General features: G+C 46.4%; 1 long non-coding RNA gene across 2 annotated transcripts; it reads right to left on the bottom strand.

The window, feature by feature from the left end:
- Nucleotides 1–4534: 4534 nt before the first annotated feature.
- LOC125509394 lies at nucleotides 4535–14464 on the bottom strand. 2 transcript variants are annotated; one of them, XR_007284078.1, is made up of 12 exons: nucleotides 14168–14464; nucleotides 12240–12393; nucleotides 12036–12111; nucleotides 7084–7694; nucleotides 6786–7004; nucleotides 6499–6693; nucleotides 6239–6412; nucleotides 5776–6153; nucleotides 5521–5685; nucleotides 5366–5428; nucleotides 5158–5270; nucleotides 4535–4733 (listed from the first exon to the last, which is right to left on the bottom strand). It is a non-coding gene; the product is annotated as an uncharacterized LOC125509394 (long non-coding RNA). The 2 variants fall into 2 exon arrangements; XR_007284080.1 differs by having other exon boundaries at nucleotides 6786–6940.
- Between the last annotated feature and the right edge of the window lie 7653 nt (nucleotides 14465–22117).

Raw genomic sequence — 22117 nt, 5'->3', positions numbered from 1 at the left:
TATCCCTCTATACCAGATGATGAAAAAGACATATAAATTTTTCTGGAGTGATGCTGCTAATGCGGCGTTTGCAGACTTGAAAAAGCAGTTAGCTGAGCCACCTGTCCTTGCTGCTTCGGTCGATAAAGAGTCGCTGTTGTTATATGTGGCTGCTATTGCCCGGGCTGTCAGTGTGACCATTGTGGTGGAGCGCAAGGAGGCAGGGAAGGAGTATCTGGTTCAACGGCCGGTTTATTATATCAGCGAGGTACTTATTGAGTCTAAGCAGATGTACCCACATTGGCAGAAGCTGGTGTATAGAGTTTTTATGGGAAGCCGGAAGCTCAAGCAGTATTTTCAAGGTCATCCCATCACTGTGGTCAGTTCTGTCCCTTTGGGAGAGATAATCCAGAACAGGGAAGCAACTGGCCGGGTTGCCAAACGGGTCATCGAGCTTGGACCTCACGGGTTAAGGTATATGCGTCGCACGACAATAAAGTCCCAAGCACTTGTGGATTTCATCAATGACTGGACAAAATTACATGCGCCGGAAGAAAAGCCAGATAACACTTATTGGACTATTCATTTTGATGGGTCCAGGCAATTGGAGGGCTCAGGGCTGGAGTCGCGTTAACTTTCCCACGAGGTGATAAGTTTTGTTATGTTCTCCGTTCAATGTTCCCTTGCACTAACAATGCACCTGAATATGAGGCCTTACTTCATGGTCTTCGAATTGCTAAGGAGATGAATTTAAGCCGGGTTAAGTGCTTTGGTGACTCGAACCTGGTGGCTGAGCAAGTATCTGGTACTTGGGATTCCAAGGACCCACTTATGGCAGCATATCGTCGAGAGGTGGATATTGTTGCTGGTCACTTCAAAGGTTATCAGGTTGATCATGTGGACCGGCAAAAGAACGAAGCGGCAGACGCTTTGAGCCGTTTGGGTTCCCAACGTAAACCGGTGCCACCTAATGTTTTTCTGGATGTTTTGCATAACCCGTCGATCAAGCTACCTACAGAGGAGGATTTTCCTGTTCCTGATCCGGAGGCTCAGTTGGTGGCAGCTCTTCACATTATCACAGATTGGATAGTCCCATATTGGCGTATATGAACCGGGGCAAGTTACTAGAGGATGAAACTTTAGCCAGGCAGATAATCCGGCGATCCAAGTCAATGACCATTGTCAATGGAGAATTGCATCATTGCAGTGTAACAGGGGCGTTTCAGCGTTGCGTATCTCCTGAAGAAGGCTGCGAGATTTTGCGTGAGATCCACGAAGGAGATTGTGGTCACCATGCCGGTTCAAAGTCCCTAGTAGCGAAGGCCTTTCGTCACGGCTTCTATTGGCTGGGAGCTCATGCTGATGCTGAGGATTTGGTAAAAAGGTGTGATGGTTGTCAGAAGTTTTCATGCCAAGCTCATGTTTCGGCTCAGGAATTGAGGATGATTCCAATTACTTGGCCGTTTGCAACTTGGGGGCTTGATATGGTTGTGTCCTTTAAAAGTTCCAAGGATAAGAAGACCCACCTTCTAGTGGGGGTTGACAAGTTCACTAAGTGGGTGGAGGCAGAGCCAGTCAGTAAGTGTGATGCAGCCACGGCGGTTCAATTTATCAAGAAGGTGATTTTCCGGTTTGGTTTTCCACACAGCATCATAACTGATAATGGTAATAATCTGTCCAAGGGTGCTATGGAAGAATATTGTCAATGTAAGCACATCCGGCTTGACGTGTCATCAGTGGCCCACCCCCAATCTAATGGTCAAGTGGAGAGAGCCAATCAAGAGATCCTGCGAGGCATCAGGCCCCGGCTTATGGTTCCTTTACAATGAACGCCAGGTTGTTGGGTGGAGGAGTTACCTTCTGTGTTATGGAGCATCAATACCACGCCCAACAGATCTACGGGTTATACACCTTTTTTCATGGTTTAAGGAGCAGAGGCGGTTCTCCCTAGTGACATCTGTCATGACTCACCCCGTGTGGCGGCTTATGTTGAAGATGACAATGAGAAGGCATGACAGGAAGCACGTGACCTGTTAGATGAGGAGCGTGATATCGCAGTGGCACGTTCGGTGATTTACCAGCAAGATCTATGTCGTTATCACAGTCGTCGGGTTAAAACCAGAACAATTCAAGAAGGGGATCTGGTGCTCTGGCTCATCCAGGATCAGACTGATATGCACAGGTTATTCCCGCCTTGGGAAGGACCTTTTGTGGTCAGCAAGAATCTGCACAATGGGTCATACTACCTTATCGATGTTCGAGAGCACAAAGACTCACGTAAATCAGAGGTGGAGACCCACCGGCCGTGGAATATAGCTCATCTTCGGCCTTACTACACCGGAGCCATAGGCTCCTCTTATGTACATATTATTGACAATGTATATATTATGATGATCAATATAATAGACCGGCATCCCTGCTAAAGCAGGGTCTCTGCCGTTATTCTTTAAAATGTTTTTGGTTACATGGGGGCTTCTGTTTATAAAGCGGAGTTCTAATTACCCATGGATCCGGCTCATAAGCCACACATAAAAAAAACTTGGGGGATTACCACCCAAGGTCAAAAGGAGCCAAAGAGAGTCTCTTGCAAAGCACAACTCAAACATAGGCACCCATTGAGCACAGCTCAAAATATTACTAGGGGGCTCTTTGCTTCTACAAGAACAAAGAGTCTATAACCTTGTAATAGGCTATAAAAGCCAGGCTTGGAAGCCAGGTGTATTCACCTAAAACCCTGGGTTATCCTGCCTTTTTTAAGTAAGCCACTCCGCCCAGGTAATCCTGTAGACCCGTCAAACGTTTGACAAGTCAATCTTATAAAGACCCTAAACTTGTCATAGTTAAAAGGACGATTGGTTGATGTGAGGTCCATCTTATAAGGCTTTGTAAAATGGTTTAACTCAGTGGCCTGGCAGCCCATGAAAAGCCTCACAGTTTTTGCATATTTTCTTTTGAAATCTTTCTGATATTTCTTTTGAAGCGTTTTATACTAATCCGGTGTTTATTGACCTGGCCTGGCTATTGATTATAAGTCGGCCGAGCAAATTGAAAGTATTGCTGGTCTTTATTGACCCAGCTTCGCTGTCAATTATAAATCGTCAGGATGCACTCAGCTATAATCTGGCGTTCATTGAGCCGGTCCGGCTTTCGGCTACAAGTCGCCCGTATGATATACGGATAATCCAGTGTTTATTATAACCCGATACAACTTTCCTATAAACTGGCACAACATGAAGGAGTTGCCAGTACTCAAGGTTTGGGTTATCACCCTAACTACAAAAAGTTGGTAAACCAACGATGTGAATCAATATCACAAGTATGATATATCTCATATTTGATTATTCTTAAGTACAACCTTGGTTATAAACCCAGGTTATATATTGGGCAATATGACCTATCCGGCGATAAACCATCAGGACACTTTCAACTTGTTATATGCAGAAACAGGTCAAATAAAGCTGCTAAGGATCATAAGTAGACATAACATAAATCATGGCGGATTAACAGTATCACGCAAAGTGAATATGCACGATGGCATAGCAGACCAAGTTTTTAGACTAGCCTATTACAAGGCGTTTTCATGCCCAAAAGGATAATTGTCTTCTCAGCAAAGATTGCGGTATGCAGAAGGCTAAACCGGCCTCCAGATCACGATTCTTCGTCGGGCTGACTGGACGGCTGCGGATCCTCCTGTGCCGGTTCATCCGCCTCCTCTCCACCCAGCGGCTGGAAGTCAATGGTTGTCTAGTCGATTCCAGTTAGGTCCTTGAATTCAGCTTCGTCGCTTATAAGGGTGGAGGAGTCAACATCAGGGGCATAGGTATGCTTACGGATTGGCGGGATACGATATTCCACATCATGAGTTAGCGCAGCAAGTCGTTTGTTGTCAGCATCCACTACTGGAATCAGGCACTTTGCCATCTTCCATGGCAGATGGCAAAGCCACGGACGGCGGATGGCAAAGGGCTTTGCCATCTGCCAGCAGATGGCAAAGGGCCGGCTGAATAAACTCTGGTAAAGGCTTCTTTGCCGTCTGCTGGCAGATGGCAAAGGGCCTGTAGCCTTTGCCATCAGCTGGCCGATGGCAAAGCCTGAGGAATGGGGTTAGCCACGTTAGGGGGCTAACGGCGTGCTTTGCCATCCGCCAGCAGATGGCAAAGGCTGCAGGCTCTTTGCCATCTGCCAGCTGATGGCAATGGGTGCAGGATCTTTGCCATCAGCCAGCTGATGGCAAAGGCTGCAGGATCTTTGCCATCTGCCAGCTGATGGCAAAGGCTGCAGGCTCTTTGCCATCCACCAGCTGATGGCAAAGGCTGCAGGCTCTTTGCCATCCGCCAGCTGATGGAAAAGGATGCATGCTCTTTGCCATCTGCTAGCTGATGGCAAACAGAACAAATAGGCCAGACGAGCGCATTACAGGTTGCTGCCACGTGGCCTCTTTGCCATCTGCCAGCGGATGGCAAAGTGCCTACATTGCCTCATTTAATTTTGTTTTTTCTTATATCAATTCATTTTCACAGAAAATCAAACATATATATATATGACCAATATAGCATATTCAACACATATTACCAATAGTCATGAACGCAAATATATCCAACACATGTTACCAATAGTAGCAAGTTTCATCCATACATATACATAGTTTCATCAATATTACACAGTTTCATCATAGGTAGCGAGTTTCACAAAGTCAAAACAAAAACTAAAGACAAGCACTCCATCAACCCAAGCTTCCATGATCTGAAGCAAATCTACAAAATGGGAAAGAAGAAAGTTAGAAGAAGAAGACTAGAATAAGAAGATTATTATGATGCAACTTATATCTGTAAAATAGGTCATTTTGGAGCTAAGTATGGTTATTATGTCATTTTTGAGCTAGCTAAGCATACTAAGTCATTTTGGTGTAAAAAATGCTAAGTAAGGTCATTTTGGAACTAAGCATATATATTATGTCATTCTAGAGCTAGCTTAGCATATTAAGTCATTTGGAGGAAAAAATGCTAAGTATAGGTCATTTTAGAGCTATCCTAGGTTAAATAGGTCAATTTTGAGCTAGCTAAGCATATTAAGTCATTTTGGAGGAAAAAAAATGCTAAGTATAGGTCATTTTCGAGCTATCCTAGGTTAAATAGGTCAATTTAGAGCTAATTAAGCAAAGCACTAGGCAAAACTTACCGTCAACCTGTAGGTGAAGGATCGGGGTTCTTGCTCGCAGTAGTGGCAGACGGAGGAGGATTGGGGTTCTTGCTCGCGCCAATGGCAGACGTCGATGCTTGTCGGGAGTTATGCTGTACCAAATTAAAGATCATTTGCAATGTCTTGTTAGCATGATGCAACTCAAATGTGAAGACTAATAAGTAATGTCCATTCAAATGAAAATCACCGTGTCCGCCGGAGCAATGACTGGCATCGGCGGAGGGGTCTGACCATTCTTCTCGCACATGGACTGCACATTTGGTTTTGACGAGTCGGTCATATTAGTTACTAATGAAAGGAACATTGCGTGCATGATTTAGCTAATATGTAGAAGAAATATACCGCGAAGAGCTCGTATATGGCCCGGTTAGCCAAGTCGTTCCGGTTCCTCTCCTCCTCCAAAAGCCTAGCCGTCCTCTCCTTAGTCTCCCCCTCCCTCTCCGCCGTCTGCCTCCTTTCCTCTGCCAGAAGCTCCTGGGTCTTTGCTCTCTCTTCCTCAATAGCAGCCTGCAAAACCACTCCTCTTTAGCATTGTAATCATCGACGGTCGCAGACATAATGTAATAGAGGAAAGGTATCTGATTCTGTATAACTAACCTTGATTTCGAGATCCATTGGCCATGGACGAGGCCTTATCTCAGGATCGGAGCTCGTCTGGCGCCTCTTGATCTGCGGGAGAGTGCTAGTACAACGTATCAGTCCATCCCCAATGGCTAACAAGCCATGGTTCCTCCCGCCACCAGATATCATCACCAGCTCAGGATCAATAGGCTGGCTCGGGTTAAAGTCCGGCCCTTTCCTCGCCTTCCCCTCGTCTCTGTACCTCACGAGCTTGTTGTGGGAGGCGTGGTTGGTGAAGTTCTTTGGATCATCAAGATCAGACTCAGAGAATGCCTTGGCCTTCTTATATGGGGCACTATGGGCCATGGCATATAGGTCGAACAGCTCTGGCACATCCGTCTTGTTGTGTCACGCCTAAAAGAGAGGAACAAAGTATTGGTTAAGGGCTCAAGCTAGCATGAAGACTGAATTTCCATGAATCATGAAGCAAACCACATACCCAGTTATCGCCATACTGATATAGGTTGAAGCTGCCTTGATGGTGTGGCACGTCGCTCATTTTGCCACGTCGATCCTTTGCATTGTTGTGGGTGGATAGCCATTGGGGAGAGCACCACTCATCCACCAATGCCTCCCAACAATCCAGCCTATCCGCACACCATCTCGGGAGCACCTAAGTTAAGTAAGAGAAATTTGAGAGCTACGCCTACGAATCAAATCAAGGAAACTAAATTCAAGGCCTTAAGAACAGGTAATTACCTTCATGTACTTCTCCTTACTCAGATACTTTGTGCGGCACTTCGACTTGGACATCCTAATACCAATCGACGCGAAGTAGTCTCGAGTAGCCTGCATCCGAGCCCCGTTCCGCCAGTTTTGAAGTAGTCGCCTGCACTCCGCTTCAATAACCCGAGCCGCGGCCTCCTCCTATCCCTCAGCACACCTGTAAAAGGTCTGCAATCAAACAAGAAAACACGGATTAGTACAATCACTAGGGTTTCCAATCAAACAAGAAAACACAATGTAGACGAGAGAGGAAAAATTACCCAAAACGTCTGGATCACAACGTCGGCCACCTTGTGGCACTCGACACCACCGATCCTCTCCCTGGCGGGGCCGGGGAAGCCAAGTAGTGCTCCCAGGTCATTCCTAGCTCTGGAACCTGGCCCTCACTGGGCAACGTGACCCACCCCGGGAAGCTCTGGTGACAAATCACACCAAGGACTGTGTTAGACCTGCGGACACCATGACCGTGTTTCCAAGACCTGAAGTATGACAAGGCTAACGCATTAGATATTCAAAAAACGTGAAGGCAAAAGGTTAAAAAAGAGTAAATGCACTTACTTCTCCCCATCACGCGTAATCAACCACCTCTGGTCATGGGTCACCGGGGTGGGCGGGAGCTTTGTATCACCATGCTGGTAGACATTGCCCCCCTCAACCAGCTCACTCTCGCTATAGCTATTAGAACTATAGCCACCCTCGTCACCATCAGCATGGCCACTCGACTCCGGCCAGTCCCCCAATCGGTTCGGCTGCGACGTAGCCTGATCCAGAGTCTCGTGGGACGGAGCCTCAGGGACCGGAGTCTCGTGGGGCGAAGGCTCGTCGGCCCGAGGCTCGTGGACCGGGGTCCGAGACGGGTCCACCTCAGGCGACTCCATCTCAGACGGGGCAGTCCTGTGGTCAGGTGAACCAGCTGAGGGTGGCGGCGAGGAAGGTGTAGTGGCAGCCTTCCTACCTCTCCCGCCACCACTTCCACCTTTACTAGCCTTCTCCTTCTTCGCCCCCCCCGACCTCTCCCGGCCAAAGAAGAAGCGACCGCCGGTGGTGTCTTCATACTGAGATCTAGAGCTCTCCGGAGGGTCTGGGGTGGAATGGAACTACCCCTCCCACCACGCGCCGAGGAAGGAGCCTTGGAGCGCTCTCGACCCGTGCCAACCATCTGTCAACACCTGCAATGACAAAGAGTAAACAAAATTAGTACAACATAAAAAAAGAATACCTGACATGAATAATAATATGTATATAATTTAAGTGTATCATCATCATGAACATAAAAAAATGAAATACCTAACATGAACTATAATATTAATCTTCATCATCTATATATGCTTCAGGGTCAATAAATGCATCATCATCATCACTATCAGTAATGACGTGCTCATCATCATCATCAATAAATGCATCAACATGTGGAAGGCCTCCTTTACGTAATTGGTCAAGCATTGACAGGTCATCCGTAGCAGTAACCTCTTCTTGTTCTGGCTCTTCTTGTTCCGGCTCATGCTCGGATTCACTGTCGCTGTCTACTTCAATGTTCTGGGGTGAAGTAGAGCGGTTCTTGAAATGTTTTTTGGAAAGACGTGTTTCTTGGAAGAACTCTCCTTCATATGTGTCTGGGTTAATGTGAGGTTCATGATCCTCTTCATTGGGGGGAGGTGGTCTAACATGTGGCGGCACTTCATAAACAACATCCCAACCATTGAGATCTGGATCACTTTGGCAAGCCCACTGTAGATAGAAAACTTGGGTTGCCTGTTGAGCCGTAATATAGACATCGGGAACATCCAAATGGGTGCTTTGTTTGATTTCGACTAGCCCTAAATGTTCATGAGTCCTTCTAGTCTCGTTTGGCTGGAACCAATAACATTTGAAGACTACGACGTTCGGTGGGTTTGCACCATAGAATAGAAGTTCATAAATTGCTTCAAATCTTCCATAATACTCGGTATCTCCTTCGTCGATAGCAGAGACACAACAATTTGTAGACTTTCGGTCGGCCATAGATAGCTCTTTAGCATAGGTACGAAAGCGATACCCATTGATGTCGTATTTGTCAAATGAACGGACCTTATAGTCAAAACCATTAGCGACTTGTCTCAATTCGGCGTCCATAGACTCTGAACTAGCCGACAAGTTTAATACAAAATGATTGTTGCATTAGCTGGAAAATAGATGAAGAAATGAAATGGTCTAATGGAAATTACCGTTTGTTTGAACCAAGAGATGAAACCGGGATAGCCGCATCCATGCATTGCCAGAAGCTCATACTCTTCGACGGAATCCTTTTGGATCACCGCTCCATACGAGAATTTGGCGAGATATCGACTGTATCAAATATCCGGGAATAAGAGCAGTTCAAAGGAATTAGAGGTTGCGAAACAATGTACCGAGAACTTACTCGATGTACGGTCGCACTTCTGTTAGATTGTTCAAGATATACAACGTAATGGTCCGCCATTCGTCGACATCCAACAATAAGGGAGTATAAGCACCGGTTGGTGCGAGCTTCCCTTTGAATAGGCTGAGGTTGGATCCACCCTTTTTAGGGTCGCCAGCATTGTACCGAGGCTTCGGATTATGCAAATGATGATTTTTGGCTTCGTAGTGTGCTGTCACGAAGTTTGCCGCCTCAGTAATGAATGCCTCAGCCATCGATGCTTCAATTCAACATTTATTTTTACATTTTGCTCAAAGTGTCTTCTGCATCCTCTCAGTTGCGTAGCACCAACGATTCTGCATAGCCCCCCCCCCAATCGTGCCTCGGTCGGGAGATGCAAAATTAAATGCTGCATTGGATTAAAGAAGCCCGGTGGAAAGATCTTCTCTAACTTGCAGATCAACTCCAGCGCCAACTCTTCCAGTTCTTCTAGCAAGCCAGACGATAGTTCTTTCGCACAAAGAACATGGAAGAAATAGCTCAGCTCTGCCAGTACTAGCCATTCATCCTCAGGGATAAAGCCACGCAACATCACCGGCATTACCCGCTCAAGCCATATGTGCCAATCATGACTCTTGAGACCAAATATTTTTAATTTTTCAAGGCTCGCTCCCCTCTTTAGATTCGTTGCATACCCATCGGGGAACATCAACTCGTTTTTCACCCACAGGATAATTTCCCTCATATCTGGCCTTCCAAGATTGAACCATGCCTTTGGCTTCGCCCAGTTCTTCGTTCCTTTCAGTTGTCGCATGTTTTGTAGCGGTCTATCACATAGAGCCTCCTTGTCGACTCTAGCCTTAGGATTATCCTTTGTTTTCCCCTCTATGCCGAACAATGTACCAAAGAGGACCTCGCCGACATTCTTTTCAGTGTGCATCACGTCGATGTTGTGTGGGAAAAGGAGGTCTTTGAAGTAAGGCAGGTCCCACAAGCATGTCTTGTGAGTCCAGGCGTGTTCCGAATTATACCCCTTGAAATACCCTGGATGCTTTGGATCTGGCTCGAGAGCGTTTAACTGATCTAGAGTCTGTTGGCCTGTCAACGCAGGTGGTGCAGAGTTTTTGACAACTCTACCTTTGATGAAGTTCTTCTTGTCTTTTCTAAACTTATGACAAGGATCCAGGAACTGTCTATGCATGTCGAAGCAAGAAAACTTGCCACCCGCCTGCAACCGACGAAACTCAAGAGCTGCCTTGCATGTGGGGCACGGGAACCTACCATGCACACACCAGCCAACGAATAGCGCATATGCCGGCACGTCATGCATCGAGTACATGTACCACACACGCATTAGGAAGTTTTTTTTGTAGTGGCGTCGTATGTCTTGATCCCATTGTCCCAAGCTTCTTGCAATTCATCCTTAAGCGGCTGCATGTACACATTCATACTCTTCCCCAGATAGTTGGGCCCCAGAATTATCAACGTTAGGAAAATGTTCTTTCTTTGCATAATCTGTCCGGGAGGGAGATTGAGTGGAATGACAAATACATGCCAACAGTTGTATTGGGCTGCCATCATACCAAACACGTTGAACCCATCTGTGCTTACGGCAATTCGAGGATGCCTTGGATCTGCCGCTTTAGCATGATGTATTGCATCGAAGCGCTTCCACGCAAAACCATCTGATGTGTGTACCAACATCGGCTCCCCATCTGCATCCAGTCCGGTTCTTTTGCCCAATTTGTGCCATGTCATCTGTCTGGCCGTCTCTTCGACCATGAAAAGACATTGAAGTCTTGGTATGATTGGCATATACCGAAGAACATTAACTGGGATTTTCGTTCGACTCTTCTCACCCATACCGTTGTCTACCACAACATACCTGGAAGACTGGCAAACGGGAAAATACTTCAAGTCCGCATACTCAAGCCTAAATAAGGCACATCCTTTCTCACAGGCATCTATCTTCTCATAGGGCATCTTAAGTACGCGAAGGATTTTGCCCGACTGGTACAGGTTTGCAGGCATTACATGGCCTTTGGGTGGAAAGCGTCCAAATAGTGTCATCATCGCGTCGTAGCATTCTCTGCCCAAGTTGAATCGAGCCTTTAGAGCCATTACTTGTGCGATGGCATCCAGCTGACAAAGCTCAGTGTGCTCGTGGAGAGGACGTTTTGAAGACTCCAACATATCATTGAAGGCCTTTGCAGATTCCTCCATCTCATCATCCGAATCCCGAGCATCATCAAAGTCTTCCACCATGTCTTCCATCCCGGTACCGTGCTCGTCAGTGCGACGACGGCCCTCCTTAGCTCTGGCACATTGGGCAGACCCACCATGAAATGTCCAGACCGTATAATTAGGCGTAAAACCCCACTTCTGTAGGTGTTTGCTCATTTCAAACTCCGACCGCTTATGATAGTTGTCGCACTCAACACAGGGGCACTAGGTTTGTCTCTGTCCATTTGCAAATGCGACTCTCACAAACCCCTTGGTCTTTATTATCCATTCGTGGGTCATGTCTTTCTGACTAGTGTGACCGGTGTACATCCACGCACGATCACTCATCTTGCCTAGCTACTAGACACACAAGAAATATATACATAATTCAACAAACCATATTCATCAGTTAATAGAGTTTGTCAGTTTTATTACGCCCATGCAACCTAGACGCTAATAGGTAAAGATAGGTCCTAATCCCACCCAAGTATGTGTAGATTGGGTTCGTTTTCCCATGCTCTACTCCGGATCCAACGCAAAATTTCGGCAGCATCTCCTCGCTGTTCTCCTGATACACATCTCGGCAATAAGCAGAGAGGATGTGTACCCGGAGAACAACAGAGAGGCACTGACGAAATTCTGCATCGGATCCGGAGCAGAGCATATGGGAAAACGAACCCAATCTACACATACTCGGGCTGTCCATGGATAACGTTGGACAATTCGAAAGAATCACGGTTATAAATATGCAAATGCATGCATATTTATAGATGTAACCCTTTCGAACGGGAGACGCATAGTGGTCATGCATACTGATGATTCAATCTACCTATAGCTAGCATGTTTCATCGGCACGAAGACCGGAACATAGAAAATGATTGGGGGAGGAGGAGATGTCATTTGTGCTCACCCACGAACATCGGGGCAGAGCTCGTTGAACGCACGGGGAGGTCGTCGAACCCCAGACCCTCGCAGCGACGAAACAACTGCACATTTAAATCCACCCGATCAACACAAATATACATGCCTTTCAGTGTGCAATTAAATAGTCTGTCCACTGTACAATGTGATTTTTTTCAGTAGGGGTATAGGTGAGAACTCATAGACATCTTACCTTGGGCAAGAATTGGGCAAGAAGTGCTCAAGCGAGGAAACAAGAGTGATCAAGGCTGGATCAAGCCCAATCTCCTCCTTTGCCTCCCTTAATGTTGTTGCTGCATCATCAGCATCACCCTCCTCTGCCTTTCCTCTGGGCAATGCAACCTCCCCTGCAAATCTCAAGTGGAGAAAACAAAATCAGATAGGGTTTATCCAGCTCGTGTCTAGGTTGGTATCTATTTGTGAACCTGATTGTTCAAATATAAAAGCTAATTAAGCCAAACCAGCACTAAACAGAAAAAGCTAGGTTAAAATCCACTTAAAATTAGGGAGTGTCTATTTAGTACTTGATTGTTTTTCAATTCGGTAACATTCACATTTCCTGACAAATAAACGGAGGACACTTGTATGTCCAAAAAAACCCACCCCGGCGACTGTATGCTTTCTATTTCTAAAAAATGGGTCGGGCTAGACTGTCACCCAGTTTCAACTAAACCTGAACCACAAATACCCTGGACCATGGTGAACAACTGCCCATCAGCTTGCGACCCACCAAACAGCCGAGAGCAGATCGTGTGCTCCGGAGTATCGAGTACTCCGGCTGCACCACGGACAGCAGAGCCGTTGGATTAAATATGTAGGTACAAGATTGAATCTGTACGCCCATATTACACAAATTGTAGAACGGCCCCCATATAACTACAGAATAACTATAACGTTCCAATTGTAGATGGGCCGCCCCAGATTTGGAACAGAAAGTATACGCACATAGTTGTTCGTTCCCCTAAAAAACGTAGCTGCTCGTTTTCAGTTATAAAAGGGATATCTGGTCATTTGAAGCTAATGCTTTCAGCGTCCTGACCTTCATCCAACAAACATGACAGCAGCTCTATAGTACAGATAGGACCATGTAATTTCCAAGATGACATACCAAAATAAACACAATACAAACAGATTTAGCAAGGTAAAGGTAATTCAAAGAAAATGAAGAATTAGTAAGCGCATAAACCAAAGTCTAAACTGAAAAAAAATCTGCATCAGGAACGTAAAGACGACAACATCAAGTGTATTAACCATCTTTGTCAAATTAGAAGGCAACGCAGCAAATACTGGACACATTTTAATCAGCGAGGAGCAAAATGTAAAAACCATTTGAGTCGTCATGGCCAACTTGGTAAATAGAGCAATGTACTGATGTTGGACTTTCATGGAGGCTACTTGCTCTGCAAACAAGAAAGGGCACTAGGAAAACCTGACAAAGGACATGGTACTATTTCAACTATGGTTGGGAATCTGTAGGAATACAGTGCCATTTTTTTACACCTTAATAAGGAAGGCCAAGTCAGGATCAACTAAAGCAGACATTGGAATACATATAGAAGTTGAAGAAAATGAAATACAAACAAACATCTTTGTTTCAGGAGCTGACAAACAAGCCACTTCCCCGTTAGAAACAGAGACTATGGCCCTTGATGTCGCTGCATAAATAATTTCCAAATTCATATGCAAGCAGGTCATTTTTCTGGTGGATAATCTGACTCTGGACAAGGCAAACCTATATGTTAATATCCAAACCGGGAGCAACAGATGTTGGAGAAGCATTGCAGCTATTTTGTATCTACATGGGGATATTTTGTATCTACATGGGCAAACCAAGGTCATCTTTTTCTGAATGTATATCAAGGTTATGTCGTACATATGTAGTTTTATATCAAGAAACAACAAGAAGAGAATTTTGTCAATTTTGGTTGAATTCCAATTGCAACTTCGACTGCAAGTCTGAACATTGTTTTTTGAAAGGGGGAAGACCCCGACCTCTGCAAGTCTGAACATGGACATGAGAAACTCCAAATTGCGTCCTGACCACGAAGGTCCAACACTTACAGTGTAAATCCCCTAGAAATTATAGTCCATATTAGCACAAGAATTTAGAAAGAAAAGTACCAGAGATTTAAACTACGGTGGATGGCGCGGTGGCAGGGAGGGCCACAGGGAGGGGGCGGCGCCATGGCCTGGCTCGGTGGAGGGGCGGGCGCAGGGGCACGCCGCGATGGCCGGGAGGGCCGCGGGGCACACCGCGGTGGCCGGGAGGGCCGCGGGGAGGGGGCAGCGCCGCGGCCTGGATCGATGGAGGGGAGGGCGCAGGGGCGGGCTGCGGTGGCGGGGAGGGCCGCGGTGGCCAGGAGGGCCGCGGGAGGGGGCAGCGCCGCGGCCTGGAACGGTGGAGGGGGGGGGGGGGGGCGGGGGGGGGGGGGGGGGGGGGGGGGGGGGGGGGGGCGGGGGGGGGGGGGGGTGGGGGGGGGGGGGGCGGGCCGGCGGGGTGCTTGGCACTGGTAGGGAGGGGCGGGCCGGCTGCGTTGCTGGGCGGCGTCGGGTACGTGGGGTGGGTCGCGCGGCTGCGGTGGTGGCTGGGAGAGGTGGGGAGAGAGAGAGGGGGGGCCGCGCTGGAAGAGAGAGGGGGAGAGAGAGTGGTGGGGCCGGGCTGGGAGAGAGGGGAGGAGCTTTTTTTGAAGAAGAAGAGAGGGGAGGAGATAGTCCCACCTCTTTGCCATCAGCCAGCGGATGGCAAAGGCCCATATCTTTGCCATCAGCCAGAAGATGGCAAAGCCCCACCTCTTTGCCATCAGCCAGCTGATGGCAAAGAATCTTTGTCATCGATTGGCTGATGGCAAAGAAGTGGGGCTAGTGGGCCGTTACAGCTCCGTTATCCACTGGGCCAACCCACTTCTTTGCCATCTGCCAGCAGACGGAAAAGATTCTTTGCCATCGGCTGGCAGATGGCAAAGAGGTGGGGTTGATTGGCCGTTACAGCACTGGACCCCACCCACCTCTTTGCCGTCTGCCAGCGGACGGCAAAGATTCTTTGCCATCGGCTGGCAGATGGCAAAGAACTAGCTGATGGCAACCAGGTTCTTTGTCATCTGTCAGTTCTTTGTCGTCTGTTTTTTGTAAGCTGATGGCAAAGACGTTCTTTGCCATCCGCTGGCAGATGGCAAAGAACTGACTGATGGTAAATTCTCTGTTTCCAGTAGTGATCATAAACCGCCTAATAATGAGAAAGATCTATTTCTTCAGCCAATTTGCTCGCTAATGGGCGCATTTCCTTCGTCAAAACTCGAAGATCGTCATTATCAAACTCTGACCTGTCTTCCTTTATGCTCGGATAGCCGCATCCTATGTTAGCCGAGTCAAGACCTGGTATCCAGGCTTTAGCCCAGATTAGTGCAGTCAGAGCACCTGCCCTTGCAGCTGATATTTTTAACTCGTCCAACTGGGCAGGAAGCATTGGCAGCTTTTCTAATGTTTCCTTGATCAGGGTTGGGGGTGGTTTGTTATGAGCGATAGTACAAATGATTCGTTATGCGCTGGTATATAACTGCTCTATAAGAGTATAGGCAGCCTTCAACTTCTTCTGCATATCAGAGCCCAGATGGGTAATGCGAGATCCTGCATCATTGCACATATTGATAAACTGGCAGTTTATGGGATAATACATGTTGAAGCTTCTCATAAGGGTGCTTACCAAACACAGCAGTGGTCATGGCATTGATTTGCCGCTTCAAGCCAGCCAGTTCTTCTGCTACCGGATTAAGGGTTGTTTCAGCGTCCTCCACCCGTTTTAGCAGTGCTACTTTTTCAGCATCCCATCCTGCCCGTTTGCTTTTAGAGCCTTCTTTCAGTTGTTGCATGGCTGTTAAAGCGCCAGTCAGCTCTTCTTTAGCCTTGGAAGTTTCTACTTGCTGGGACTTAATATTTTCCTGAAGGTCGGTGATTTGAGATTCTTTTTGGCTCAGATCAGCCTATAAGAGACATTTAATGAGTTAGAAGTGCATATTTGAAGTCCCAAGCACATAACATGTTATACACTTGGCACTTGGGAGCTAATGAATATGGCTTTTATCAACTGACATTTTAAGTCCCAAGCATATAACAAGTTATATACTTGGCACTTGGGGGCTAATGTATATTTGCTCAAGTCAAAGTTACGGATTTTTTCTTCCTCAATCGGTCTACAAAGATGGTTATCAAGAATTTTGGAAGCTTCATGATAGAAAGGTACCGATTCATCCTAAAGGTATGAACCGGTCCGTTGGGGGCTACACAGGCAAAGTTGAAGTTTTACGAAGTCCCGATTCACGTTGATATCATAAACCGGCCCTTGGGGGCTGCTGGAGTTGATATTAGAAATTGGACACAAGAGAACAATTATGAAGAGTTAACCGTGTTTACCTCATATCGCTCCTTCATCAGGCCCACTAAACCGGCCTCATAGTCGCGGCTTGTATACAGGCGGTTTAAGAAGCCGGAGTGAATCTCTTGGGCGTTGAGGTGGGCATAGCTGGATAAATCTATTTTCCACTTTCCCTTATCCATAGCAGAAAATTCTTCCTTGGCACTATTCTTTGATAAAGCGACAGGATTGCCAGGGGTGGTGTGGCCGATGCCAGTCACAATGACATCATCTGATTGGTCATCAGCCTCTTTGGCTAGGCTTGGCGTTTTATCTGCAGCTTTGGCCGGACTTGGCGGGTCAGTAGCATGGCTAGTGGCATCATCTTCCATCGGTTCAGCGAAGGTTTCATGATGTTCTGGTGGTGGATCATCATGTATAGCGTCAGCATTCGGCTCAGATTGTTCTGGGATCTGTTCTGGTTCAGTGGTCGGGTTATCATCAGTCGGTTCATCCAATTTGGCCCTTTTGCTAGGCCTGGCCTTGGCTCTGAAAGGAAAAGACATAAAGGTTAGTATAATAAACAAGTATAAAGCGTCAAGAGTTAAGTTTAAAGTGCTCACCCAGGAATAGTCTTGAGAGGAGGGATTTGTGTGGCAGTCGACTCGCCGGATGATGAATGAGGTGTTCCCTGATAGTTTGAATCAGACGGATTAAGAGGCTGCCTGAAATAACTTGCCTTGGGATAAGGAGTATCAGAAATATATGAGACCTCTGATTGACATTTCCGGGTTGAAGTGTTCAGTAAACCGGCTGAAGTAATTACATGGCCGCTGTGCCGGGTTGTGCGGCGAGCTTCATGCTACTGTTTCTTCAAAAGAAATTGGGATCCAGATAAGCTAGAGGGTGTGAAAATCTTACTTTCCGGATTTCTTGATGGGTTTTTTGTGTTGGTAGAGGATCTGAACCGGAGTAAAGAATAATTACCTCTACATCATCAGCTTGGCTGGCTTCAGCGTCATCCTGATAATAGTCATTCTCAATGAGGTGTATGAAAAAAGAACCAAGAGAATCAAGTTCTACCTCTGATTCCGGACTATCCAGATCATCATCAACGTTTGGTTCAGAGGATTCAACGGTTTTCTTCTTGGCAGGGTTTTTGGTAACCTTAGTCTTGGGGCGAGGTGTCTTTGCCGGTTTATCCTGTGGTTTTTTCTTCTAGAACGGATCATCACCCTGTCAAAGATTGATAATATTTTGAGGGAATATTTAAAAGGATTAGGTTAAAATAACATTTATATGATTCTTATAGCTGGCGGTTTATTGGAAGCGCAGAAGGGACTTAGCCCTATCTCGCTGTAGACAGCCTATGGTTCATTCAGTATTTTCTTAACAGCCTTAGTAACTTCAGCTTCTGTTAGCTGAATGTCCACATGCCATTGAGGGTGTTTTAAGTCACCTATGTACTCGCACATTAAACCGGGGCGTCGGCTTAAAGGCAGAATACTCCAGGAGATCCAACAGCGAACAAAATCAATGCATGTTAAACCGTTTGCAACGAAGGCCCAAAGCTTTGAAAGCTGTGGAGCATACCTGGCTCGTTCTTTGGCGCTAAGTCATTGGGGAAACGGATGTGTGTTAGTAAGCCGATGAGGGCGATAACCCAGCAGAGGATTCTCATCAGTTGGAGACGTATCTCGGCAATAAAACCAAGTCTGATTCCAGTCCTTGGGGTGATTATGGTGCTTGGCCTGAGGGAAACTAACATCTTTGCTCTTCTGGATTGAATCCCCGCCAAGTTCAGTATTGGGCCCGTCTACAAATTCGGTACGGTAGTTTAAATAGAAAAAGTCCCTGAACAGTTCAACGGTCGGTTCTTCTTGCAGATAAGCCTCGCAAAACACTTGAAAATTACAAATATTGGACACAGAGTTAGGTCCAATATCTTGAGGGTGGATCTAGAAGCTAGCAAGCACATCACGAAAAAACTTTGACCCGGGAGGGTTAAAACCACGGTTCAGATGATCAACAAATAGAACTATCTCACCATCCTTGGGCTCAGGAGGATTTTCTTGACCGGGGACTCGCCAATGGATTTCATTTTGTTTTGGTAAAGAGCCAGTTATGACACATCCTTTCAGATCTTCTTTTGTAATCCGGGATGGAACCTTACAAGCATAAAAAGTCTTGGCCATTTTTTCGACAACCTGAAGGAAGGTTTGTGCAGGTTTAAGAGTCATGGTTGACAAGCATAAAGCATTGCAGGTTAAGAGACAAAAGGTATTCAGGCATGCAAAATTGTTAAACCAGAGGTTGATGCTGTTATAAATGATAAAGCGATTGGCGGTTTACAAGGGGACTAATGGTATATGGCAGGTTATTTTCTAAAAGATAAACCACCTACATGGATAATGAGAGTATAGATCTGAAGCCGAAAAATGACTAAGTGAGGAAGAACAAGTTTCACAGTTTCACATTACAATTTCAGATCTACCACATGTTAGGAAAAGGAAAATATTTAGACCTAAAGGTTGGTGCTTGAGCAGTTCATGAAGTTCCAGATCGGGGTTTTATACACAAAAGAGATGATCTGATGGCAAAAGAAGGACTATCATTGCTACCGCACAAGAGTATATTAGGTTTGGAGTCTATCATATTGGCTCTAATGAAGGACAGGGGAAGAACACCACGAAGCTTCCATGAGCCCCTGCGAACCCTAAACAGATCTATAGAGGAAAGGAAGAAGAACTCACCGAAACTGTTGAACAGCGGAGAGGCGCCGCGATTCTCTGGTGCGTTCAGGGTGATGCAGCGGCCAAGGTTGGGGCAGAGGCGATGGTCGACGGCGGCGGGAGCGCTCAAGTACTGAGGCGACGCGAGGTGGAAGAAAGATGAAGAGGCAAGGGGAGAAAAAGAAAGGGACCCTCGGCCCTATTTATAAGACGAAGGGATAAGCGACAGGCGCGGGAATTGAGGAGCCCAAAAAATGGATATGTCATAGAGCTGTCGCCTCGATATTCAGAGGCTCATTAATAAAAGTATGGTATATATGGTTTTTTAATGAACATGTGACGTCATGGCGGTTTATTATAATACTGGAAGATGATGTCATGACGGATTACAAGGTTTACTCGAAGGTATTGAAGAAGAAATTTTCCTAAAGTGTTGAAGATTGACATGAACAGGTTCAAATCAATCTGGGGCCTAATGTTGGGGATATAACTACTGAGTATAAACCGCCCAGGAGGGGCCGGGTTATACCCATAAGGAGTTATCCATATTGAAGCCTATGAAGACAAGGACCATGGCGCTTTGTTATAGAGATCTAAAGGCCCAGGGCCCAAAGACGAATTAGGGCCCGTAGACATAAACTGCCATATGGTGTGTAACTTGTGTTGTAAGATAGGAAAGGGTAGAAACCGAGCCGGACACGTTTATGAGCCGGCCGGGATTCTATAAACTGTCGGGCGTCAACCTTTCTCCATAAAGGGACGACCTGGCAGTGGTTCAAGGACAGACAACAACAACTCGATAGCCAGGAAAAGCGGATTCACTCCCTGGTCATCGAAACCCTAGCAATCCCATCACAACTGGATTAGGCTTTTACCTTCACCGCAAGGGGCCGAACCAGTATAAACTCCTTGCGTCCTTTGTCCCACTTTAACCCCTTTAAGCTAACTACGTTGCGATGGCTCCACGACTAAGTCCTCACACTAGGACATCTGTCGTGACAATCCCACGACAGGGGGGGAAAGGAAAGAGAGGGAGAGAGGGAGGGAAAGAAGGGGGCGTCGCCCCCCTCCTTGTCCAATTCGGACTCCCAAGGGGGGGCAGCCCTATGGCCCCTCCTTTCTCTCTCACAAGGCCCATGTTGGCCCATTAGTTCCCCCGGAGGTTCCGATAACCCCCCGGCACTCCGATAATTATCCGGTGACCCCTGGAACTCATCCAGTGTCCGAATATAGTCATCCAATATATCGATCATTATGTCTCGACCATTTCGAGACTCCTCTTCATGTCCGTGATCACATCCTCTGAATTATCTTTGGTACATCAAAACACATAAAATCATAATACTGATCGTCACCTAACGTTAAGCGTGCGGACCCTACGGGTTCAAGAACTATGTAGACATGACCGATACACGTCTCCGGTCAATAACCAATAGCGGAACCTGGATGTTCATATTGGCTCCCGCATATTCTACGAAGATCTTTATCGGTCAAACCGCATAACGATATACGTTGTTCCCTTTGTCATCGGTATGTTACTTGCCCGAGATTCGATCGTCGGTATCTCAATACCTAGTTCAATCTCGTTACAGGCAAGTCTCTTTACTCATTTCGTAATGCATTATCCCGCAATGAATGAAGGAAATATGCCCTAGAGGCAATAATAAAGTTATTTTTTATTTCCTTATTTCATGATAAATGTTTATTATTCATGCTAGAATTGTGTTAACCTGAAACATAATACATGTGTGAATACATAGACAAACATAGTGTCACTAGTACGCCTCTACTTGACTAGCTCATTGATCAAAGATGGTTATGTTTCCTAGACATAGACATGAGTTGTTATTTGATCAACGGGATCACATCATTAGGAGAATGATGTTATTGACTTGACCCATTTCGTTAACTTAGCACTTGATCGTTTAAGTTTACTGCTATTGCTTTCTTCATGACTTATACATGTTCCTATGACTATGATATTATGCAACTCCCGAATACCGGAGGAACACTTTGTGTGCTACCAAACGTCACAACGTAACTGGGTGATTATAAAGGTGCTCTACAGTTGTCTCCGATGGTGTTCGTGGAGTTGGCATAGATCAAGAATAGGATTTGTCACTCCGATTGTCGAAGAGGTATCTCTTGGCCCTCTCGGTAATGCACAATACTATAAGCCTTGCAAGCAATGTGACTAATGAGTTAATTGCGGGATGTTGCATTACGGAACGAGTAAAGAGACTTGCCGGTAACGAGATTGAACTAGGTATTGAGATACCGACGATCGAATCTCGGGCAAGTAACATACCGATGACAAAGGGAACAACCTATGTTGTTATGCGGTTCAACCGATAAAGATCTTCGTAGAATATGTAGGAACCAATATGAGAATCTAGGTTCCGCTATTGGTTATTAACCGGAGACGTGTCTCGGTCATGTCTACATAGTTCTCGAACCCGTAGGGTCAGCACGCTTAAAGTTCTGTGACGATCGGTATTATGAGTTTTTGTGTTTTGATGTATAGAAGGTAGTTCTGAGTCCCGGATATAATCACGGACATGACGAGGAGTCTCGGAATGGTCGAGATGTAAAGATCGATATATTGGAAGGTTATATTCAGACACCGGATGAGTTCCGGGGGTTATCGAATAAATAACGGAGAACCGGGAGGTTACCGGAACCTCCCTGGGGGTTATTGGGTATTATGGGCCCAAGTGGAGGAAGAGGAGAGGCGGCCATCTAGGGGCGCGCGGCCCCCCTTTCCTTCTTCTTCTCCTCCCCTTCCTTCCCCTCTCCTACTAGGACTAGGAAAGAGGGGGGAATCCTACTTGGAGTAGGATTGCCCCCCCTTGGGCGCGCCTCCTCCGCCTTGGCCGCCCCTCCTCCTCTCCCTCCTTTATATACGGGGAGGGGGCACCCCTTGGAGACAACAATTGATCTATTGATCTCTTAGCCGTGTGCGGTGCCCCCCTCCACCATAATTCACCTCAG

This window comes from Triticum urartu, chromosome 1 (assembly GCF_003073215.2).
Source record: "Triticum urartu cultivar G1812 chromosome 1, Tu2.1, whole genome shotgun sequence".
Classification (NCBI taxonomy): Eukaryota; Viridiplantae; Streptophyta; class Magnoliopsida; order Poales; family Poaceae; genus Triticum; species Triticum urartu.
The sequence above is the reverse complement of the archived record's forward strand: the minus strand, read 5'-3'. Positions and strand labels throughout refer to the sequence as shown.